The following is a 24,409-nucleotide window of genomic DNA, read 5'->3' as shown; positions in this document are numbered from 1 at the left end:
CTCCATTGTCCACACCACCCTGACAGCAGGTCCTTTATATTTCAAAGAAATTGCAGCCTGAATTAATATAATTAGAATGTAACTGTTATTCACTGCAGAAACTCCTTATTTCCAGGAGTAAAGATCTGATAGCATGTCTGTGCTTAAAATCTTTCCCATGATGGCTGGAGGGGAGCACGCAGATAATAAAATGACAGAATATATGCTATTTCACTGGCTTTTAAAAGTATTAACTAATGGAAATATAGGGGGAGAAGAAAACTGTTCTACCCTTGGCATGTATAAGTGGAAACATCTTTTAAGTTTACTAGCCTTTATAGTACTTCTATAAAATATGTTCTGAAGAGTATCTAAACTCAGAGAAATAAATTAAATCAGAAAGATTAGCTATCTCCAAAAAATTTGCAATGAAGCATGAAGTAGAGTGGCTAATTCATAGACAGAATTACAGATTTAAGAGATGGTTGAATAACTTTAGTCATTTTTTCCTGCTTCCCTTTGAACAGTTGATGTCACTAACTAAGCAACTGTCACCAAGTTAATAACTTGGGTGCTGGATTTTTGAATTTTATTCTTTGTTAGCATTCTGTTTCTACAAATACTTGGTTCTTGATATAGTGGAAACTGACATTGGCATTTTTCTTTTGCAAATAAGATTGATTCACATTCTTATAAATAAGTTAACATTCTCACTGGGAATGACTCATTTGAGGGGGAACAATGGCCTGGCATATCAATGTGTAGGCTGGTGCTTATGGCCTCTTCTCTGAAGAATATAATGTTTATCCTTGTACATGTTATGGACTGTTTGTGTCCTTCTGAAATTTATATGTTGAAGCCCTAATTCCCAGCGTAATGGTATTTGGATATGCAAGCCTTTAGGTAATTAGATTTAGGAGCCTTGAGGGTGGAGCTCTCATGACGGAATTAGTGTCCTTATAAGAAGAGGAAAAAAACATCAGAGTGCTTGCTCTCTCCTTTTCTCTCTTTCTGTCTCTCCTGTGCCCTGCCTCCAGACCTCCGACTATGTGAAGATACCATGGGAAGATGACTGTCCGCAAGACAGGAAGAGAGCCCTCACTGAGAAACCAAATTGGCCAGTATCTTGATCTTGGATTTCTCAGCCTCGAGAACCATGAGAAATGAATGTCTGTTTTTCAAGCCACCCAGTCTATGGTATTTTGTTATGGCAGCCCCAGCTGACCAAGATAGTGCATATGAATTTAATGAGCATTGAGAAGAGCTAATGTTTTTCATTTTTTCCCTTAGAAGCATCTATTGATCTTCATCTGAAATTATGTGTCAGAAACTGCAATAATGGAAATAAAGAGAATGGGCTAGGTAGTGTAAGAATAGGGCTAAGGTTATGTAAATGAGGGAGAGTTTCAAGAGATGAGTTTCGGTAGCCTTTTAAATAAAATGCACTCTATAAACCAAATGCATTAGTTAAGGAGCTGTGGACATCAGTGTCTCCTTATAAAGACTGCATATACCTTTTAGTTACCATCTTGGACAAGTCACGAATGATTCCTTTCCTCCAGGGTGTCCTGTGGAATGTCTTCCTTGTCTCCCTCAACATAGAGGAACTATCCACCATTTTCCATTAAACAGCCTAGAATTAGGTGTGTTTCAGAATCACGTGTATATATGTACATGGTGGTTGGCTGTGGGTGGATTGGGAAGGACTTGTTAAGATGCCCATGCCTGAATTCCTCCCAGATCCACTAAATCAGGATTGTCAGCTGTGGTGCCCAAATTACCTAAGTTAAAAACCACTCCAAGTGCTTCTGATACATGCCAGACTTGACATCCATAGACCAATGTTCTCATTCATTGATACACGTATTCAAGTTTACTACCTAGGCAGATCTTTCTATAGGTTATATATGTGAGTTTAAAAACGGGTACATTTAATTTTTATAAATGGAAATCCATTTAAGACACTTTCGGCCAATGGTTTTGAGGAGAGCCCATTAGAATACCGGCTGGGCTACCCCATTCCTTCATTGCACACCTTCCTTCTGCCTTTGCCATAGGTTGCTTAGTTTCTCAGTCTGCCTGTCTGGTCTGAGTTAGAAAGAAAAACGGGCATCTCACAGTTCCTAGCAATTTATTTTGCGAAAGAATGCAGTAGAAATTTCTATTTTAATGTAAAAAAATCCTTTGAGTAAGTAGTTTTCCCTCTCTCCAATATATTTTCTTATTATTCTGTATATTTAACAATGGGATTATATGTTATAAACACATGCTTAGACATCCAATATATGCACAGATGGAAAATATCAAGCTCGCAGGAAAGGTCCATCCCCCAAACACAATTTTAAGGGGTTTTGCCTTTGTTTTCTCTAAGGAATACAAAAGTCAGATTTGAAAAAAGGAGTTTTAGGGAATTCTGTCGCTAGTCTCCTAATTTCCACCAAATGCTAATTCTGATGTTGTCTTTTTGATTTTTAGTGGTCTTTAGAGAATTGTTGGGGTTGGGGGTGGGTAGGAAGTGGATTGAGGATGCGGAAGAATTCCTGTCTGATGTCTGACCAACGAATTGTTAGATAAACTAGTCATGTAGAAAACAGCTTAATTTATCTAAGAGAGATAATAGCGACTCCCAGGATCCAGCCTGCCCCGTAACAACCCAGAGGACTTCTTTCCTGAGGTTTACAGAATACACTGATTGGTGAATCAACTAGATGTAGTAAGTATGTAAAAATTATACTGCAAAAACTTTTAAAAAATTGTAAAATAAGTACACATTTTTGGAAGAGTTTATGGGGAAAAAGTAATGCAGAGGAAAAAAAAGAAGGGAGAAAATATGGGCCAAGGTGCTGCTTTCAGAATCAGACACATGTGGATTAGATTCCAGTGTTAGTTGTTGTATGCCCTTGGGTAGTTATGTCACACTTCTAAGCCAATGTTGTCATCTGTTAAATGGGAACAGTATCTCTCTCACATGGCTATGGTAAGGGTTTGCTAAAGTATTTATTTTACAGTCTGTAAAAGGATTTAGAAAAATGCCTGATATACAGTAGCTGTTAACACAATACATCTGGGATAATAGTATTGATATTGCTGGCAGCAGAGAGAGGTAGTTACTAAGTATATTTTTTCTGGACATGCAGTCCTGACTTTGAACCCCTTTTGGTTTGAGGCAGAACTACTGCTATTGGCATTTCTAGCACTAAGTCTACATGATATTTTAAAGAATTTGTTGAGAGCTCTTAAATTATTACTATTATTGTCAAGAAATAGATTTGTTATGTCTGTTTTCATGATTTATTAACTGAAATTCTGTAATCCTTGCCTTAAGCTTACAAGCATTCTTCTTAGTTTGATTTTTAAAATACCCTCAGAAACCATTAATGTTCACAAGAAGTAAGAAATCTTTGCAATAATATTTCGTTGTATCATCATATTTTTTCTTTCCTGAAAAACCAATGAAGAATGGCAGTTTCATATGTAAAACAGTAGTTAGCCTTTATATGGATGACATTTTCCTAAAAGCCTAGAAAAATTTCACATTTGCAGAAAAATACTCTGTTCCCATATTAAATCTGATTAAAATTCAAATCTATATTAACATCTCATTACTTTTTGAAAAAAGTGAATGCCACACTTAATGGAAAATGCTCACTGTCTGTCTCACTGCTTTTGTGGGCTTCTTAGCAAGGCTGTCCTGGGATCCGGGAGGGCTGGACCACAGCTACATCCTTGTTAAAACAGTCACCCGGCGTGAATGTTGGCCTTTAGATTTTCCTTCCTTTCCCCTCTCCCATCCCTACATTGTTTCAGCTGCCAGCTCCCTAATATTTTTCTCTGAAGCAAGGGAAAGGGAAGGGCAAAAATGACTTAGAAAGAATAACATTTCTTTCTATGGACTTAAATAGAACATTCAACACAAAACATCCTGTGTTTTCTTTTAGTTGATGACACACCGACTGTAGGAATGAATGAACTAAAACACAGGGCTTGATTTTCAAATGGGGGTTATTTTAGTTGCATACTACCTGATCAAGGGAAAGTCGTTCAACTATTTTAAATTATAACCTGTTCGTTTCTCCTCTATACTCCGGATCTCCTTATCTTGCTGTGCGTTTCTTTTCTCCATTTTACATATCACCTTCTAACATGTGTTTATTATGTTTTTTGTTTATTTTCCCACTCTCCTGGCCATGATGGAAGTCCATGAGAGCAAGCATCTTCGTCCATTTTGCTCACTGTTGGATTCCCTGTTTTAAAAATATCACCTGGCCCAGCGTAGGTGCTCAATAAATATTTGCAACATGAATTAATGAAATAGTTTCTTTCTCAGTGTCCTTTTCTATACAATTATGGGGAAAATAACTGGTACAAATATGGTACAAAAACATCTTATAAATATGTGCTTATACCTAGTAGATACATTTGAAAGTACAGCTCTGCTGGGAGTGTACATATCTTAGTTGGTGAAGAAGAGATAATAAAAGAGTTAGATTAAAAAAAAGCACCTTGTCACTCTCTATTCTCTTATTTACTCTGCTTTATTTTTCTTTGAACCCTGAATCCCAATACCCAACATAATATATTTATTTGCTTATTGTCTACTTCCCCATACTAGAATGTAAGCTTTTTAAGGACAGGATCTTGTGTGTTTTGTTCACTACTGTAGCCCCATTGCTTGGATTCATGCCTGATACAGAGTAAGCACCCAATACATATTCATTGAATGAATAAATGTATGTTTGAATGAGTGTGTTTGTTTTAGACTGTATTCATGCCTGGCTCTTGCTCTATACACAGACTCTTTGGAATGATTGTTCACTAAGACCTTAGTACTGTTGAGGTGGATGATGGGTGGGGAGATAAAGGGAAGAAGATGACCAAGATTATACTAATATTTTTAAATTTTTTTATTAATTGTGAAAAAGTTGTCTCACTCATTATATATGTGGTATAGTGTGTGCCTAGGGACGGTGGTTTGGGTCCTGAAACATCCACCTATTTTCAGAATAAACTAAAATAATTTCTTAATTTCTCGATGTCACATTTTCATTATTTGTAAAATTAAAACAATGTTACCTTACCCAGGGCTATAATGGGAGAATAGAGAGGGACTGACACATAGAAGTTGGTCAGTAAATGTTAGCTATCATCGTCATCATCATCATCAACATCATCATCCAAGGGTTGGTGAACTATAGCTAGTGGGCCAAATCTCTCCTGTGGTCTGCTTTTATAAATAAAGTTTTATTGAACACAGTGTACTACTTTTCTTATTGTCTCTGGCTGTTTTTACATTACAATAATAGAATTGAGTCATGCCTTGCAAATCCTAAAATATTTGCCCTCTCATCCTTGACAGAAAAATTTTGGAAACCTTCATCTAGAAAGTGGTCTAGCAAAGTGTGGCCCATGGATGAGTTTGATCTGCAAACTGCTTGTTATTGGTTCATGACCAGGTGAGTACAGAAACTATGAATAATTATTTGAAACTTATATAACAATTTAAGAATGCTACTGACATCTAAGTGCATTATTTTGACATCTAAGTGCATGATTTTGATTTATACAAAAGTGTTGATTTGTGACTGATTGGAAATTTAAGAAAAAGAAAACCTGGCCTCTTCCACTGGAATAGAGTTGGGTGTTTCGTAATGGGATTTTGTTATGTTGGTGACTTAGTAAGACATATTCACATGGCTTCAGATGGAAACATCTGGGGGCCCATCAGGTGGGAGTGACAAACATGTCCTGAGATTGCAAGTGACCTGGGAAGGTTGATGAGCATGCACATTAATAACGTCACACAAGTGGATTTTATATGCAGATGGATGGGCCAGCCACAGTTCACTTATCAGCTAATACAGTTGTAATGTGTTGCTTCATATCTGAGAGAAGGCAGCACCTTAGGATATTATGTGTGTCTCACTTACATACATAAATGAATTCCCTTTTGAGGTAGATGTATTTTAAGTCAATAAGTCATCTTCTCTCAATAGTAAGCCAACAACTTTCCTGGAAATCTAGCAAAACAACAGTTCTATGACCAGCCTTATGTTTTGTTGCATGTGTGCATAAAAAATGCAGATTGACTCTTTCCTTTTCTGTTTTAGAATTGGTTCCAAACAGTAAAGCCTGCCAGAAAAAACAGACAAACTCTCAAGAACAACAATGCCCATTATTTGTGGAGTAGAAGCTGCCAGGCTTTGATTACTGGCCAGACATTAACCCCTTTGGTGTCTTAGAGGGGAAAATGCCAAGTCTGAATCCAGACATTTCCAGGATTTTACAGTCATTCATGGTGTAAGACCAGGCGATTTATAATGACTTGTGCAAAAAAAAAGACTACTGGGAGAAGGAAGTGCAAGTCAAAGGCCACGTCTACTTGCTTCCTGAATTCTGCCATGACTAATTCCAGCAAGCGGACATAGACCTGATCACCTCTGCTTTTCCCTTTGCTAGCCTGCCTGGTCATGGATGAGAAGCACGCTGCTCTTGCTACCTTCGTGTGGTGGTTTGGGTCCTGAAACATCCACCTATTTTCAGAACAAACTAAAATAATTTCTTAATTTCTTGAGGTCACATTTGCATTATTTGTAAAATTAAGACAATGTTACCTAACCCATGGCTATAGTGGGAGAGTAGAGAGGGATTGACACATAGAAGTTGGTCAGTAAATGTTAGCTATCATCGTCATCGTTATCATCATTATCAACATCATCATCCAAAGGTTGGATGATGTTTTTGTGTTTTTGTCCAGGTGTCAGAAGGAGGCTGGCAAATTTGGCACTCACAGAGGGAAACCTATGTGCTTCGTGAGGTCATTGCTTACAGTACAACTGCTACCAAGAACATTCCCGGCAAACTCTTTTGTGATCAGTTTCTTCCCTTCTCTCATATACCCTCTGCAGGTCTACCAATTGCATTTTGAGAGCTCAGATAAGCAGAGAGCAATGCAATTGTCACGGAAGGATGATTATGTATATGCACTGTCATGTGTATGTATGTGTATGTATATACAGTATGTGTATATATGCATATGTATATACAGTATGTGTATTTCATTTGTTCTTTTATCTTATCCTTCAATATGTATTTATTGACAATTTATTATGAGAGGCTGAGAATACCAAGTTAATTATAATTAATTATAATAATAGCTACCATTTATCAAGAACATATTGCATATCAACATTATGCTAAATATTTCATATACATATACCTTAATGCATTTAGTCACTTAAAAAACTTTATGAAATAGCCCCATTTTATACATTAGTAAACCGAGTTCCAGAAAACTCAAGGGCATGCAGCTAGTTAACGTCAGAGCTAGGATTCACATTCAGATCTCTTTGATGCAAAACCCATTCCCTTAATCACTTTGTTAAATTGCCTTCCCAAAGATGAATAACATGATACAAAGGCATTTACCTGCTTTCTTGGAATTCACAATCTGGTTGTCAAGAAAGGCATATGATGCAGAACATAAAAGGCTATATACAGCTATGTACAAAATGCCATGATTAACTCATTCTCTTGCGGGGTGGGAGAAGGTGGGAGAGGCTAGAGGAAGGCCTCATAGGGCAAGTTGTGCTTGAGCTATGCCTCTGGGGTGTGGGATATTCACGCAGCAGAGAGAGAAAAGGTGGAGGCTGGAGAGGAGAGAGAGAGCGAGAAAGGGAGAGAGAGGGGGAAGGAGGGAGAGAGAGATTTCAGCTGGGTGTGACTTTGTTTTGTAGGATGAGACGTAGACTTGTTCAGGTGCAAAGAGACATCTGGAACTAGTTAGTGGGAAGTTCTTCAAGGCTGTTTCTCCACTGACCAAGCCCATATATTTTTCCTCTTTGTTCTCCTTTAGCTATTTCCATCCCTAACTCAAAGGAGACACAGGCAGAAAGTGAGCTCAGCCTGGGTAAATTGGAGGTTGTGATGACTTCTAGGAAGCCTCAGGAAAGAGAAACAGACAACACTGGCCTGCTGCTCTCTGCAATGGTGGGACCCTTGTGGGATAACTGTTTTAGGAATGAAGGTGTCTACCCTCTCTAGAAATGAAAATGCAAGTTTGGCTGTGGTTAAGTATTGGATGGAGGCAAAAAGAAACTGACATATTTGCTTCTTTTCAATTGTTTGATTCACCCTGAAGGGCATGGCTGCCTAATTTTTTTCTCCAGAGATAGGTGGACAGATAAAGACAGGAAAGTAACATCCACAGAGTGCCCTCTGTGAAGGTGACAGTGATGAAGGGAATGGTTGATCTGAACACTGGTAAATAAAGTGACCGCATATTTCCCTAGCCAGGAGAGCAATCTGGCTCAAAAGAAACGAGAACAATGACATTACTGCCAGGCTGCTCCTAAGCCTTTGGCTATTCTGTTCAGTACACATAAAAAGCAGTGAACATAACTGTGACCTGCCTTGTTGGCAACCACAGTATCACAATTCTTTGGGGCTCCACTTTGAGAAATTGAGACCTACCTACCTTAACCCTGGGGGGGTTAAGCTTTCAGACTGGAATGATAACTGAACTATTCCTTTGCAGTAATTCTGGGCTTTGTGCATATTTTAAAAAGGAATACCGGGCTTGCCTATATTCATTACAAAGTCCTCCCAGCTTTCAAATCTTCCAATACAACGCCTCTTCTCTAGTGCTTTAAGCACATCCTGTGACTGGATATGATTATGGGAGATTTACATGCATCCTTGTCTATTGTATCAAAAGATCAGGGAATAAAATGCCCATCATTAAAAGCCCAAAGTGATTGGATTGGCATGAGGAATGGGGCTGGGGCTGGCATGGAAGAGAGGGTTCTGACTCTGAGATTTCATGAAATGCAAAACAATAGGACAGCTGCTCTTCCATAAACAGATTATTATTATTATTTCTACCTAGACAGCTTGATAGCAGCCATTATCTTCTTTCTGGGTGTCTTATCAAGTTCCGGCTGTGTGCAGCATGGGTGATAAGGAATGAGAAATGTCACCCGTGGGATTGCCAAGGATTATTTCTATGCACTGCTGTTCAGCAACAGCCAATCTCTCAGAACTGAGAAGTAGTCCTATTGTTCACGCTGGGCAGTTGCTATTCTGACTATCCCAAGAGAGTAGAAAAGGGATGTAGTTGCCATTGTGCAAAAGATTGATATTTCATTACTCTCAGCTAAAGTTCAAGCAGTCTTGATTTTGAAAAGCAGAATCATCATGAAATATCTTTGAAGAGAGAGAAGACAAGGGAAGAAAAGAAGAATGAAATGAGTTCAGAGCTTTTTAGAACTGTGAGGGAGTGCGAAAAAAGAAAGGTGTAATACTTTCAAACAGTGGAAGTTAAAATGCCAGGCATCTAAGCCTCAGTGAAATTGAGCAGCATCACATCACCCTGACTTGTGGTCCAGCTGTTTATTGCAAAGACTCCATCCTGCATTACTCATCAGAAAATAGTTAACTTTGTATCTGGCATTATTTTAATTTTAAAAAAAGTTAACTTACTAGATTTCTGTTTGTCTGTGTTTCATACAAGCTTCTTGAATGAAAATAATCTGTTGATATTTAACATTTTTCCTTCCCTTCTCAATGAGAAAATAAATGTTTTATTATACATGCAGATGTGCCAGCTAAATATTTCAGGAAAAAAAAATCTGTTCGTCGTTTTGTTCCAGTATCTCAGCTTTCCAAACTTGTATCTTCCCAGAGAAAAGACTGCATTAGAAAAAAATTAAAACTAAAGTGTATGACTAACCCGTAGTGTATTCATAGAGAATTCCCCCCAAAGTGTTCTGAGTGCTTTAGTCTTCTTTATACATGGTTTTAGGGTCATGCTGATATTATAATATAAGCTGCTTGGAAGTGAGCCAAGTCAAATTTTTCCAACATTTTAAATCACTATTCTGAAACTGGAATTTCAAATGAATAAAATGCTTTGCTCTTAAACCAACGACTTCAGAAATGAGATCCTACTCAGGAATTATTACAATGGGAAGTGAGAGGAGGTTGGGAAGGTAAAGGGCAAAAGGAGGGCATGGAGGGAGAAAGGAGGATGCAGGAAAAGAGGAAGGAGCTTTGACTCCCCTGTGATGCATGAGCTCCAGGAGGGCAAGAGCCTTCCCTTTATGTTTGTACAACACCTCCTACAGAGTAAGCACTCAGGGGATATTTGCTAAATGAATTAGTGAGAGGGGCGTAGAAAAAAAGCTTTTGGTATTAAGATATGCAAAGGAATATTCCCCTAACAAAATACATTATTTTAGTTTTTCAGCCCTTAAGCATTTACTGGGAAACGTAGAGATTCTCCAACTTTAATACACATATTAATTACCTGAGAGCCTTGTAAAAAAAATCCAGATTCTGATTTAGTAGGCCTGGGATAGGCTGAGAGATTCTGCATTTCTATGAAGCTCCCAAGGGATGCAGATGCTACTGGCTCATGGAATACGCTCTGAATGACAATGTGTTAGAGTAGTGCATGGGGTACTGGGCTGGGGGTCATGAGCTCTGAGTTCTAATCTCTGACATGAACCACCTGTGCTTTTAAGCCAGGTGATTAGCTTTCCTAGTCTCAGTCTCCCCATGTAGCTAATGACTGGTTGGATCTACAAAATTTCTAGAGTTCTTACAGCCTTAATATTTTGAAAGTTAAAAAGAAAAGAAAGGACTTAGAGAATGCCCAGTTTAACTCTGTGTCTTGAAATCCTGGGGAGGCAAAATCACTTCCTTCCAAACTTGCACAGGGGATTTGTCCTGTGTGAATTGTGCTACAGCTGATTCCCTGGTTTCTAGTACAGTAATTTTTCCACTCCCATTTCTTTTGTCATTATTATTTCTTGTGGAATACTTAGAATTTGTCTGATGCTATGCTAGGTGCTGGGAATACGAAGATGCATTAGAAATACATTATTATAATTTATTATCAAATTCCTTGCTTGAGTAACATGCTGAAGATGACAACTAATCCCTGCAAATGTGTAACATGTGTGCTGATATTAGGGTTCCCCCTTCCATGATATAATAATGGCTACAATAGAATGTTTGCAACAATGACTGAATTCTCCAATTCTCCCCATATCCATCCATTCCCTTTTCTATGTGATTTTGCAGCTTATCATATCAAAAAGTGGAATTTCTTTCCCCAGTCCTTGACTCTGGAATGGTCTGTGATTTGCCTTTACCAAGAGAATGCAGTGGAAGGAACGACATGCCAGCTCTACACCCCGGTCTGAAGAGGCCATACCCACTTTTGTTACTTCTCTCAGGATCCTGCTGCTGCCATAAGAACAAGCCTGGGGTAGCCTCCTGGAGGATGAACGTTCACAAGTGACCTACCATCCCAGAGGAGGCCAACTTAGAGCAGCCTACACCTAGCCATCCACAAATATGTGCGGAAGTCCAACCAAGAGCAACAGAGCTGCTTACTCAACCCACAGGTGACCACCGATGCACAAGTGAGCTCAGATGAGGCCAGAACTGCTCAGCTGAGCCATAAACTTCTGAGCAATAATAAACTTTTGAAGCCACTTAATTTTGGGAGGCTTTGTTTTGCAGCATGGCCAAGTGGTATGATGGCCTTCTGGATGCAAAGCTTTATCTGAAATAAATGGTTCTAGTTTGAGTTCTCCCTGGAAGATAGTAGGTGAGATGTCGTGGGACTGGCACAGGCTTTGCTGCTTCTTCCATATTTCTGAGATGCTTTTCACTTAAAAAGGAGGGGAGCTGGCTCATGCTATTTTTACTTTACTGATAAAAGAAAGATATGGCCAGTGAAGTTAAGTTTAGAGATTAAAGCTCAAGGTAACACACATGTATATCCCTTTTTTTAAAAGAAGCATAAGAAAGCCATGATCTGAGATCACAAAAGAAAATGAATGCTTTAGTCTTGGCTTTGCCATGTATGTTATCTTGAGCTTCAGAGTTATTCTTGGTAAACAAATGTAACTATGGCTGCCTGCCTGCCTTCCTTCAAAGGTGGCATAAGAGTGAACACATATAATAAATATAAAAATGTCCTGTAAACTCTTAAGTGGTACACAAATATAACTTCTTTTGAATATTGTACTATATTTTGTTTTCACATAATAGTATCTGGTACTTATTGAGAACTCATAACTCCCTTTATAAGTATAATAATAGCTATGACATATACATTTTATAGTTCTCAGGTTGCTTTTATATAAATTATCTCTCTTTGATTCTTCAATGGTGCCCTGAAAAACATATTTTTATTTTCTCATTTTGCAGATGCAGAACCTCTGCTGTCTTCTATGTGATGGGATTTATAAAGCTGAGATAATGGGCAGGTTTTGCTGAGATAGGAACCCCACCATGTTGGGGTTTTCTTTAACAGTCAAACTTGGTGAATAAATCAGATCTCTGTCTTTTATAATCTTGTTTAAACTCAATCTAGCACTGTAATTTTTAAATGTATCCCAATTCTTCTCATAAAAGTTATTGTCTATGAGGTGTCATTATTTTCTCCCCCAAGATATATATATTTTTAATTTTTACTTTTATTTTAGATGCAGGCGATACATGTAAAGGTTTGTTACGTGGGAATTTTGTGTGATGCTGAGTACCCAACACGTAGTTTTCCACCCTTTTTTCCTTTTTTCCTACTCCCTCAGAAGTCCATGGTGTCTATTCTCATATTTGTGTTCATGTGTGCTCATTGTTTGGCTCCCACTTATAAGTGAGAACATGCAATATTCGGCTTTCTGTTTCTTCGTTAATTTGCTTAGGATTATGGCCTCCAGTTGCAACCATGTTAAAGCAAAGGGCATGATTTCATTTTTTTGGCTGCAGAGTATTCCTTGGTGTATACGTACCACCTTTTATTTATTCAGTCTGCCATTGATGGGAACCTGGGTTGATTCCATGTTTTTGCTATTGTGAATAGCACAGCAGTGAACATACAGTGATCAAAACAGCATGGTACTGGTACAAAAACAGACGTACAGACCAATAGAACAGAATAGGAAACTCAGAAATAAAGCCACACACCTATAACGATTTGTCTTTGACAAGACCAACAAAAACAATGGGGAAAGGACTCGTTAATCAATAAATGGTTCTGGGGTATTGGCTAGCCCTATGCAGAAGATTGAAGCTGAACCCCTACCTTTTATCATGTACAAAATTTAACTCAAATGGATCAAAGATTTAAACATAAGATCTCAAAATATAAAAATCCTAGAAGACAACTTAGGAAATACTCTTCTTGATATTGGCCTTGGCAAATAATTTTTGGCTAAGTTCTCAAAAGCAATTGCAACAAAAACAAAAATTGACAAGTGGGACTTAGTTAAACTAAAGAACTTCTGCACAGCAAAATAAACTATCAGCAGAGTAAACAGACAACCTATAGAGTGGGAGAAGATATTCACAAACTATGCATCTGACAAAGGACTAATACATAGAATCTATAGGGAACTTAAACAAATCAACAAGCAAAAAACAAATTAACCCCATTAAACAATGGGCAAATGTCATGAACAGACATTTATCAAAAGAAGACATACAAGCAGCCCATGAATATATGAAAAAAAGCCAATCATTACTAATCATCAGAGAAACGCAAATCAAACTGCATTGAGGTACCATCTCACACCAGTCAGAATGCTATTATTAAAAAGTCAAAAAACAACAGATGCTGGCGAGGCTGCAGAGAAAAGGGGATGCTCATACACTGTTGGTGGGAATGTAAGTTAGTTCAGCCATTATGGAAATCAGTTTGGAGTCTTCTCAAAGTGCTTAAAGCAGAGCTACCATTTGACCCAGCAATCCCATTACTGGGTTTATAGCCAAAGAAAATAAATCATTCTATCAAAACATTTTTAAAATGAGAAAAAGATAATGGTTACTCTGAAATTGAATGTTGGCTTGGTATTTACATTCTTTTTTGTTTGTTTGTTTTGTTTTGTTTCCAGAGAGCCAGCTTTTCATATAATTTATATTCTTAAGCAATCAGAATTTTTATCTGATGATGTTAATGGACTAAACATATAATTAAATTATTATCATCAGAGGCTTGAGCCAAGAAGTTTTATTTATAAGTATGCAGTTGCCTTGGCTGATGATATAGAGACTGGGCTTGGGCAATTTTTATCTGAAATATGTAAAATGGCCTAAGTATTTGGTGAATATTGTATGGCACCTGACCAGTGATTTAAACTTCATCCCACAGTCAAAATAAGTCTGCAAGCAGAACATTTCCTCTGGTCTACTTAATTTTAAGAGTTGTGCTTATTTTGAGCCTATCTTATAACTGCACCAGTGGCAAAACATTTTGGTGGTGTGAAAGACAGTTGCTATTTTGACAATATTATAACAGCTGCCATTGATCAAGAGCTTACTACATGAGAGCCAGCATTCTAAGTGTCTTACTCCCTTAAGTCCTTTAATTCTCATAAGAGCCCATTGAGATGGAGTCTATTATTATTATCCCCATTTAACAGACAAGGGAACGAAGTCACAGAAACATCAAATAAATTGCCCAAAGTCACACAGCTAGTAAATGCCAGAGGTGGATTTAGCTCAGGTAACTTGAGTAGAAAATTTCTATACTGTACAGCACCATTTTACTTGTACTCTCAGCCTCTCTTTAAGTCAGATATCAGGAAAAATTATCTGTATTTGTCTTGCCATAGCAGTGCTGCATCATAAAAAATTGTATATTTTCACAAGTGGTCTAGGTACTATGACCTCTCTTACAGAAATCTAGTAATCTAATAGTAATCTAATAATCAATCTCCAGTAAGCTATTTCCTTGTGTATTAGACATATCAAAGCATGTAAAAGAAATAGGAGAAGTAATTCCTTTTAATGGACCTCAAGATTTACAAGAGGAGATGATCTTTTGGGGAGGTTAAAAGGATAGAGTTGGTTCTATAAGGTCTTAAGGTCATATTGGAGAGGCAATTGATAGTAACCCTTGAATTTACTTCATTTTAAGCCATTATCATCCAGATTTTAGCTAGGTCTTTATCTCAGTTTGTTTTGTGCTATTATGACAGAATATCGGAGGTTGGGTAATTTATAAAGAACAGACATTTATTTCTTATAGTTCTGGAGGCTGGCAAGTCTAAAATGATTAGGGTGCCAGGAGGTTGGATGTCTGATAAGGGCTCGGTCTTCATTTCCATGATAGTAAATTTTTTTTTTTTCTTTGAGACAGGGTCTCACTCTGTCACCCAGGCTGGAGTGCAGTGGTGTGATCTGAGCTCACTGCAGCCTTCACCTCCCAAGCTCAAGTGATTCTCCTGCCTCAGCCTCCTGAGTAACTGGGAGGCTGTTATTTTTTTGTAGAGATGGGGTTTCACCATGTTGGCCAGGCTGGTCTCGAACTCCTGAGCTCAAGTGATCCACCTGCCTGAGCCTCCCAAAGTGCTGGGATTACAGGCGTGTGCCACTACACGTGGCCACCATGATGACGCTTTGAATGCTGCATCGTGTGTGTGTGTGCGTGTGCGTGCGTGTGTGTATGCACGTGCATGTGTGTGTGCGTGTACGTGTGTGTGCGCATGCATATGTGTGTGTGGGTGGGGGAGGAATGCTGTTCTTTGCACGGCAGAAGAGCAGAAGCAGGTGAACCCACTCCTAAAAGCCATTTTTATTACAGAATGAATTTATTCACTAGGGCAGAGCCCTCATGACATAAACAACTTCCATTATGCCCTACCTCCCAACACTGTTGCATTGGGGATTAAGTTTCCAACACGAGTTTTGGAGGGGACAAACATTCAACTCATAGCAGTCTGTCACTGCTTGAGACACATGTAGGCTTGCTTCTAATTCCAATTTCTCAACTTGAGAGAGCTGTAGACCCCTCTACATATCTCCCAGGACTCATAATCTTACTGTCCTCGTCTCATGGTAGGTAAGTTGTCTCCGTTTGTTACCACATTCACTCAGATGTAGAACACAATCCTTTTACACATTTGCACAAGAAATCTAATCTGCATTGATTATGAATTAGATTATGTGCCACAAAAATTTCGATGGTGAGGTCCTAACCCCTAGTACCTCAGAATGTGACCCTATTTGGAAATAGGGTTGTTGCAGATATAAATAGTTAAGATGAGGTCATACTGGGATAATGTGGGCCTCTAAACCAGTATGACTGTTGCCTTTATACAAAGAGGAAATATGAACACAGACACAGGGAGAACGCCACAGGAAGATGAAGCAGAGATCAGTGATGCGTTTATACAGCAAGGAATACAGGGAAGCCATCAGATGCTAAAAGACAGGCATGGAACACATCCTTCTTTCACCACCCTCAGAAGGACCCCACCCTGCCAACACTTTGATCTTGAACTTTTAACCTCCAGAACTGTGGCAATACATTTTTGTTGTTGAAGCCATTCAGTTTGTGGTACTTTGCTATGGCAGCCCTAACAAACAAATACAATGTCTAACTTTTCCCACGTTGGGTAGATTTTACTGAAGACATTTGCAGGAAGGCATGTCACAGGGAGAAACACATCACACAGCCCACAGCACTCCCTCAGTTAAATTGCCCCACATCTCCCTTCACTCTCTCTTCTCATCTCCTCCATCCTGGATTAACCGCCAAATATTCATATTCAAATATATCTCACTGTTTTTCCAGAGTAGCTTTTCTCTTCCATTGAAGTTGTGGCTGCAACCAATACCCATGTCCTTGGGTTCTGCTTCTAGCACAGACATTAATCAAACAACACATCTGACACAGTCTATTCACTGAGAGAGATGCCTGTGCCAAATGTCACAGTAAAAACATTTTTTAGATAGCCTGCTCTCAGATCTTGGCTCTGCTGTTTACTAGCCACATGAACTCAGGTAAGTTACTATACCTCTTGACAATCAGGATAATACAAAGGAAAATAAATTGTTCTACCAAAAAGACAGATGCACTTGTATGTTCACTGCAGCACTATTCACAATATCAAAGACATGGAATTAACCCAGGTGTCCATCAACTCTGGATTGAATAAAGAAAACGTCCTACATATTCACCACGGAATACTATGCAGCCATAAAAAAGAACAAAATCATGTCCTTAGCAGCAACATGGATACAGCTGGAGGCCATTATCCTGAGAAAACTAATACAGAAACAGAAAATCAAATATCACATGTTCTCACTTACAAGTGAGAGTTAAAAACTGAATATGCATGAACATAAAGATAATAACAATAGACAAAGGAGATTACTAGAAGGGAAGTAGAGGAGGGGTCCAAGGGTTGAAAAACTACTCTTTGGGCACTATGCTCCCTACCTGGGTGATGGATTCATTTGTACTCCAAACCTCAGCATCATGCAATATACCTTTCTAACAACTGACACATGTACCCCTGATTCTAAAAGAAAAGTTTGTTGTTGTTGTTGTTTTGAGACAGAGTGTCATTCTGTGGCCCAGGCTGGAGTGCAGTGGTATAATCTTGGCTCACTGCAACCTCTGCCTCCCAGGTTCAAGTGATTTCCCTGCCTCAGCCTCCTAAGTATCTGGGATTACAGGCGCCTGCCACCACACCTGGCTAATTTTTATATTTTTAGTAGAGTTGGGGTTTCACCATGTTGGCCAGGCTAGTCTCAAACTCCTGACCTCAGGTGATCCACCCACCTCGGCTTCCCAAAGTGCTGGAATTACAAGCATGAGCCACCGCACCCAGCCTTAAAATAAAAGTTTTTTAAAAAGGAAATGACAGTACTCCATAGCATCCGTCTTATGTTCAATGCTCCAAAAAGCAGGCTCTGAGACAGACCATTGTGTGTAGATGGCTCACTGGGGAAGCTTCTGAGGAACAGCACTGTAACGGGGGAGAGGAGCAGGATGGGGAAGAGATGCAGGTGCAACAGAGGCCTCAGCCCACCATGGAAGTTGGGGAGCTGGATGGCCCTTTAGAGAGCGGTCTCATAATAAGGCAAGGAAGCTGAGGCTTTGCCCTCTCTCACCCACAAAAACTAGGCACTGGAAGTGGACTACCCGCAGTGAGGGCTCATAACCTTGAATGAGACAGTTCCTTTGGCTGAAAGCAACTTCTGGAGAGCAACTCAGCTCTGAGTGGTCATTCGCCAACACTGTCTTAAATAGCTGGGGAAATAAGGGTCTTGATCCTGTGGTCAGTTTTGGGGGGGACACATCACAGAATTTGCTACAGGATTATTGTGAGCATGAAATGAGTTAATATGCAAAATATGCTTGGAACAGCACACGGCTGTGGTAAGTACTGCGTACAAGAGGGGTGTCACTATACTCAAGATCTATGGTAGCAACACTCAGGTTTGTGTAGTTACATGCACTTTAGAAAAGAATTTCATATGGATTTTGATCCTTATAAAGGCTCTATAGATGAGTGAATTAAGTAATCTACAATTCTTTATATGAAAAAATTTAGGCTCAGAGCAGTAAATGACTTGTCCAATACCACCCAGTTAGTAGGGACTAGGTTTTCCCTGTTTTCAATTTTTCCTCTTGTTCTACAACTAACTTTTCAAGTCACAAGTACCCATATGTAAGTTCAGCCTCATCGCTCCTAATTTCAGGATGAATTGCTTAAGGATTTACAATGCTCCAGTTTAACCGCAAGATGAAGCATCAAGGATCTTGCACCTGCCTGCCTTGGCCCTATCTTGAGCCATATTAAAGTTACAAAGGTAGCTTATGAAAGTGAAGGCAGTTCACCAGGGAAGGTTGACCAGCTGACAATGTTATAGCCCTTATGACATAGCCTTTACTTTAGCGGGTTCTGTTATATGTTGGCCCTTCACTTCTGACGCTGTGTTTCCTGAAAGTAGAGTAAATGTTCAGGGAAATAGCACACTAAACAAACAAACAGACTGGTAAGCAGAATCCTACTTCATTATTATTGTGTAATGGCCTTTATTTTTTACAACAGTCTGATTTACAGAAAAATTAAAGATGGTACAGAGAATCCCCACATACTTCACACCCAACTTCCCCTATTATTAACATCTTACTTTAGGGTGGCACATTTGTTACAATCAATGAACCAATACTGATACATTAACGTTAATTAAAGTCCATACTTTATTCAGAGAATCCTACATTAGTACGTTACCAAAATACTTGAATGCCCAGAGCCTTCCTATAGGCAAACTAATCAGACATTTACCTGGTAAGCATAAATTAGAGTAAAGAGAGTTGGTCGATCTAAAGAAATACACCTCAACCAAAATAACTAGAGGCTCTTTTCTCCACTATAGGGGTACCAGCGAAGCCTGTCCTGATGTTTTTGCCTGGTAACCAAAGGCTTCTCTCCCCTGATTAGCATTGCACATGCACTGTTAGTCTTTGTCTCTGGCACTCTCATTTTTCTGTGTTCCACGGTTGACCAACTACCCTTTTAAGATTATCACATTAATAACTCTAATGAGTTTACAGGGAAGGTCTACTCTGGCCAGATGGTCATGTTGCCTCCTTGGGGAGGTTTTGCAAATTTCTGTGCTGATTTCATAGCTTAACTTTCTAAGGGCAATATTCTATCCCCTATTTAGAGAGGCAGCATAGTAAGAGGACTGTTCAGAGCTCAGGCTCTGACATTAGATTGTCTGGGCTTACATCTCTGCTTACCTTTTGCTAACAGTGGGATCTGGGACAAGTCGCTTTAACCTGATGTGCCACAGCTTCTTTATCTATACAGTGGAGGTGTGTGGGCGGCAGGGGTTGATATTCATTCAGCTTTTCATTAATGTTGTTTGTCTTCTAGGTGTTAAGATACTACAAACAAATAACCAACTCTGTCCAAACCAATAAGAATGCTAAAGATTAACTCCGCAAATGTAGGCAGTTTCAGAAAAGTAGACCAGAATTGAATGGACCTAATGAAATGACAGTAGGAAAATAATAAAAGTTATTTGCAGTTTTTTGTTTAATTAAGTAAGCTCTTCTGCATTTCAATATTAATGCAAGAACTTTAGGCTGAATTCTCCTGTCTTCAAACAGGGCCATAAGTGAATTTGAGAGAGAACCCAGGGACAGACGGCAGGGATGGAGGTGGGAGTGGAGGAGTGACACTATACACTTGGTCTGGCCAGATGTATTGAAGTTTGATGTGACAAAACCCAGGTCAGATATTCTCAGCGTTTAGCAAACTTTTGAATATCCTGGCCAGTCTTGAAGTACACTTTTTTCCTTTCCTTTTTCTGTTCCCAATATCTCTGCTTTACTGCCCACATACTGAAACACTGAAACACACCCAGTCAGATGTCAGACTAGGCTGTCTCAGGCTCTAAAATTACCCAACATGCCATTGATTAAAACCCTCACTTCCCATCCAAGAAATCCAACTCAGGGAGTTAGAAATAAGTATGTGATTCTCTTTATAGACTGACATGTAAATTATGAACTTGCCTTTTAATGAAAGACATTTTAATATTTTATTTCTAAGTCCGGCAAGATATAATAACTTTAGGATGGGAAGTAAGTGCCACTCCCCACTCCTGAAGCCATGACAGGCATTGTTAATCCATCTCTGGACTCCCTGTCATTGGTCCTGGTCTTGGCCTCAGAGTAGTTTACAATATGGTGCTACAGGTAGCAACTACCACTTAGTTGGAGTAGGCTTGAAATTTAAACTCCTTGCCATCTTTGCACTACATGCACTACATGTTTTAACTTACTGCGTATGTAAGTAACAGCAAGATACTCTGACACTTTGTCCTATGCATATGATATACCTTAAAATATTTTAAATTATAAAAAACATTAAGTCTGCATAATTATCTGTGCTTGGGTAAACCAAGATGAAGCACTATTTTAACATCAGAAACCTGTTTATCAAAGTAGTTATCAGCAAAAACTAATGTCAAGGACTACCATTTTATGGATTTCAGAAAGTGCTAACTAATTAGCTTTGGTGTTTGGCAAGGGCAATGGGTAGTTTTAAGACAGAAAAATGGTTTTAAAAAAGTGGACAGGGCAGGAGGCATTGCAGAGAAAGGCATGAAGAATGAAATAAGGTCATTCTTTTCTCCTTTAAATGGCTTCTCTGTGTGTTTCTCTCTGTCTCTTTCTCACTCGCTCATACATACAAAATAAGACAATTGCATTCATTATCATAGATAATGAATTATCTATGATAATGAATGAAATGAAATATGAATGAATGAAATATGCCTTGTATATGGGGAGACTCTTCAATCATCAGTTTCATTTGTGTAAAATTGTGTTTTGAGGTTTTACAGAAAAAGGCAGAATTGGAAAGTTTCAAAGGATTTGGGAATCAAAGACCTTTTGTGTGAATCTTGGTGCTGCCATTAATACTTGCCTGTAGGAATAAGAGAAAATAATGAACCATCATGGCGTCTTGGTTTCCTCAGGAAAATGGCTGAGATGGTAATAACACCTATCTTTCAAGATTTCATGAGCACTAAATGACTGAACTTTTCTGACAACACTTTAAATCAGTAAAGTGCTGACAAATATGGGCTGTTTTTGATAAATGATATGTGGATAACTTATAAAAATATAAAACACAGTATCTATTGTTATTCATCAGTGTTATTATGAACATACATTTTTAATATTCAGTTAAAGTTTTAAAATACAAAACTTTCTATATCTTCTGTTTTTAAATAGAGGCAATATTGTTGAACTTAGATAACACTTTATAATACTTCTATTTCCTCTAATTTTTCTGGGTATTAATAACTTTATATATTGATTAATGTAAATTCAGCAGCAGCTTCTATTAGACCTTTATCCACAGGTATGAGAAGCACAGTAGTCACTACTGGTTGGCCCACGTGTGGGGCAGTTACACGTGACATTCTATCAACTTCAGGAAACTGTGCAGTACCTTATCTCCAGGTTTGTCTAAAATTGAATTTGGATTTCCACTCAGTGCTTTTGTGGTCCAGCAGTCATCAAATAAACTACAATCTGTTTATTTAATATTTAGTTCAGGCTAGTGGGCTGAATTGACTAAACACTCAGAATCCTCCCACAGAAAAACCAGGTTCCTCACTGAATTCTCTCTCAGTTATTTTTTCCTTGGAATATTTGTTAATACAATTGACTTTCACCGCCTGTACTAATAAAAGCAGAGCTCAGGTACAGATTATCCAAAGTGAATGCAATCAGTCACAAGAAGCTACTTGGAGGTACATAGAGATAGAATTGAGAAAGAGCTTTTTCAGCCTTTTAGAAGGGTCCTCACTAATGTGGTTAGGATCTGTGTCCCTGTCCAAATCTCATGTTCAATTAGTAATCCTCAGTGTTGGAGGTGGAGCCTGGTAGGAGATGATTGGCTCATGGGCATGGTTTCTCATGGGTTAACACCATTCCTTTTGATTATGTTGTCACAATAGTGAGCTCGCGTGAGATCTGGTTGTTTAAGAGTATGTGGCACCTCCTCCCCTGCTCTCTTGCTCCTGCTCTGGCCATGTAAGACGTGCCTCATGCCCCCTTTACCTTCTGCCATGATTATAAGTTCCCTGAGGCATCCCCGGAAGCTGATGCCACTATGCTTTCTATATAGCCTGCAGAACTGTGAGCCAATTAAATCCCTTTTCTTTATAAATTACTCAGTCTCAGATAGTTCTTTATAGCAGTGTGAGAATGGACTAATACAGAAAATTGGTACCAAGTGGTGGGGCACTGAAAATGTGGAAGTGACTTTGGAACTGGATAATGGGCAGAGGTTGGAAGAGTTCGGAGGTCTCAGAAGAAGACAGAAAGATGAGAGAAAATTTGGAACTTCTTAGAGACTTGTTGAATGGCTGTGACCAAAATTATAGCAATATGGACAATGAAGTCCAGGCTGAGAAAGTCTCAGATGGAAATGAGGAACTTATTCGGTACTGGAGAAAAGGGCTCTTTTATTATGCTTTAGTGAAGAACTTGGCGGCATTATGCCCGTGCCCTACAGATTTGTGGAACTTTGAACTTGAGAATGATGATTTAGGGTATCTAGTGGAAGAAATTTCTAAACAACAAACCATTCAAGATGTGACCTGGCTGTTTTTAACTGCCTATGCTCATATACGTGAGCAAAAAAATAACCTAAAACTGCAAGTTACGTTTAAAAGGGAAGCAGAGCCTAAAAGGTTGAAAAACTTGCAGCCTGGCCATGTGGTAGTAAAGAAAAGCTCATTCAGGGGGGAAATTAAAGCAGGTGGCAAAAATTTGCATAAGTAAAAAGGAGCCAAGTGCTGATGGCCAAGACAATGGGGAGAAACCTTTGGAGGCATCTCAGAGATCTTCATGGCAACCCCTCCCATCACAGGTCCACAGGCCTAGGAGAGAAGAATGGTTTCATGAGCTAGGCCCAGGGTCCCTGCATCCTAGTCAATCCAGCTCCAGTTGTGGCTAAAAGGAACCCAGGTAAAGCACAAGCCACTGCTTCAGAAGGTGCAAGCCCCAAGTCTTGGCAGCTTCTACATGGTGTTAAGCCTGTGGATGTGCAGAGTACAAGAGTTGAGGCTTGGGAACCTCTGCCTAGATTTCTGAGGATGTGTGGAAGAGCATGGATGTCCAGGCAGAAGCCTGCTGCAGGGGCAGAGCCCTCATGGAGGACCTCTACTAAGGTAGTGTAAAGGGGAAATGTGGGGTTGAAGCCACATAGAGTTCCCACTGGGGCACTGCTTAGTGGAGCTGTGAGAAAAGGGCTACCATCCTCCAGATCATAAAATGGTAGACCCACTGGCAGCTTGCACTCTGTGCCTGGAAAAGCTGCAGACACTCAACACTAGCCTATAGGAGCAGCCATGGGAAGGGACCCCTGCAAAACCACTAGGGTGGAGCTACCCAAGGCCTTGCCTCAGAGTGCTGCAGACGTGAGACATGGAGTCAAAGGAGACTATTTTGGAGCTTTGAGATTTAATGACTCCCCTACTGAGTCTCAGACTTGTATGGTGCCTGTAGCTACTTTCTTTTGGCTGATTTGTCTCTTTTGGAATGGGAATATTTACCCAATGCCTGTGCCCCCATTGTATCTTGGAAGTAACTAACTTGTTTTTCTATATTTACAGGCTCATAGGTGGAAGGAACTAGCCTTGTTTCAGATGAGACTTTGGATTTTGGACTTTGGACTTGTGAGTTAATGCTGAAATGAGTTCAGACTGGGGGATTACTGGGAAGGCATGATTGTATCTTGCAATGTGAGAAGAACATGAGATTTTGGAGGGTCCAGGGACAGAATGACATGATTTGGATCTGTGCTCCTGCCCATATCTCATGTTTAATTGCAATCACCATTGTTGGAGGTGGGGCCTCATGGGAGGTGATTGCATCATGGGGGTGGTTTCTCACGGCTTAACACCATCCCCCTTAGTGCTGTCATTGCAATAGTGAATTCTCGGGAGATCTGGCTGTTTAAAAGCGTGTAGCAACTGTACCCTCTTTCTCTTGCTCCTGCTCTGGCCTTGTAAGATGTCCCTGCTTCCCCTTCACCTTCCGCCATGATGGTAAGTTTCCTGAGGCCTCCTCAGAAACTGATGCCACTATGTT

General features: G+C 39.3%; 1 long non-coding RNA gene across 1 annotated transcript; it reads left to right on the top strand.

Annotated features, from left to right (window-relative positions):
* Positions 1–2,437: 2,437 nt before the first annotated feature.
* Positions 2,438–12,209, top strand: LOC116479084 (uncharacterized). The gene is made up of 3 exons (XR_004250931.2): positions 2,438–4,251; positions 5,336–5,432; positions 6,087–12,209. It is a non-coding gene; the product is annotated as an uncharacterized LOC116479084 (long non-coding RNA).
* The last annotated feature ends 12,200 nt before the right edge of the window (positions 12,210–24,409 follow it).

Source organism: Hylobates moloch, unplaced genomic scaffold, assembly GCF_009828535.3.
Source record: "Hylobates moloch isolate HMO894 unplaced genomic scaffold, HMol_V3 SCAFFOLD_12, whole genome shotgun sequence".
Lineage (NCBI taxonomy): Eukaryota > Metazoa > Chordata > Mammalia > Primates > Hylobatidae > Hylobates > Hylobates moloch.
This window is presented reverse-complemented; position numbering and strand designations above follow the sequence as displayed.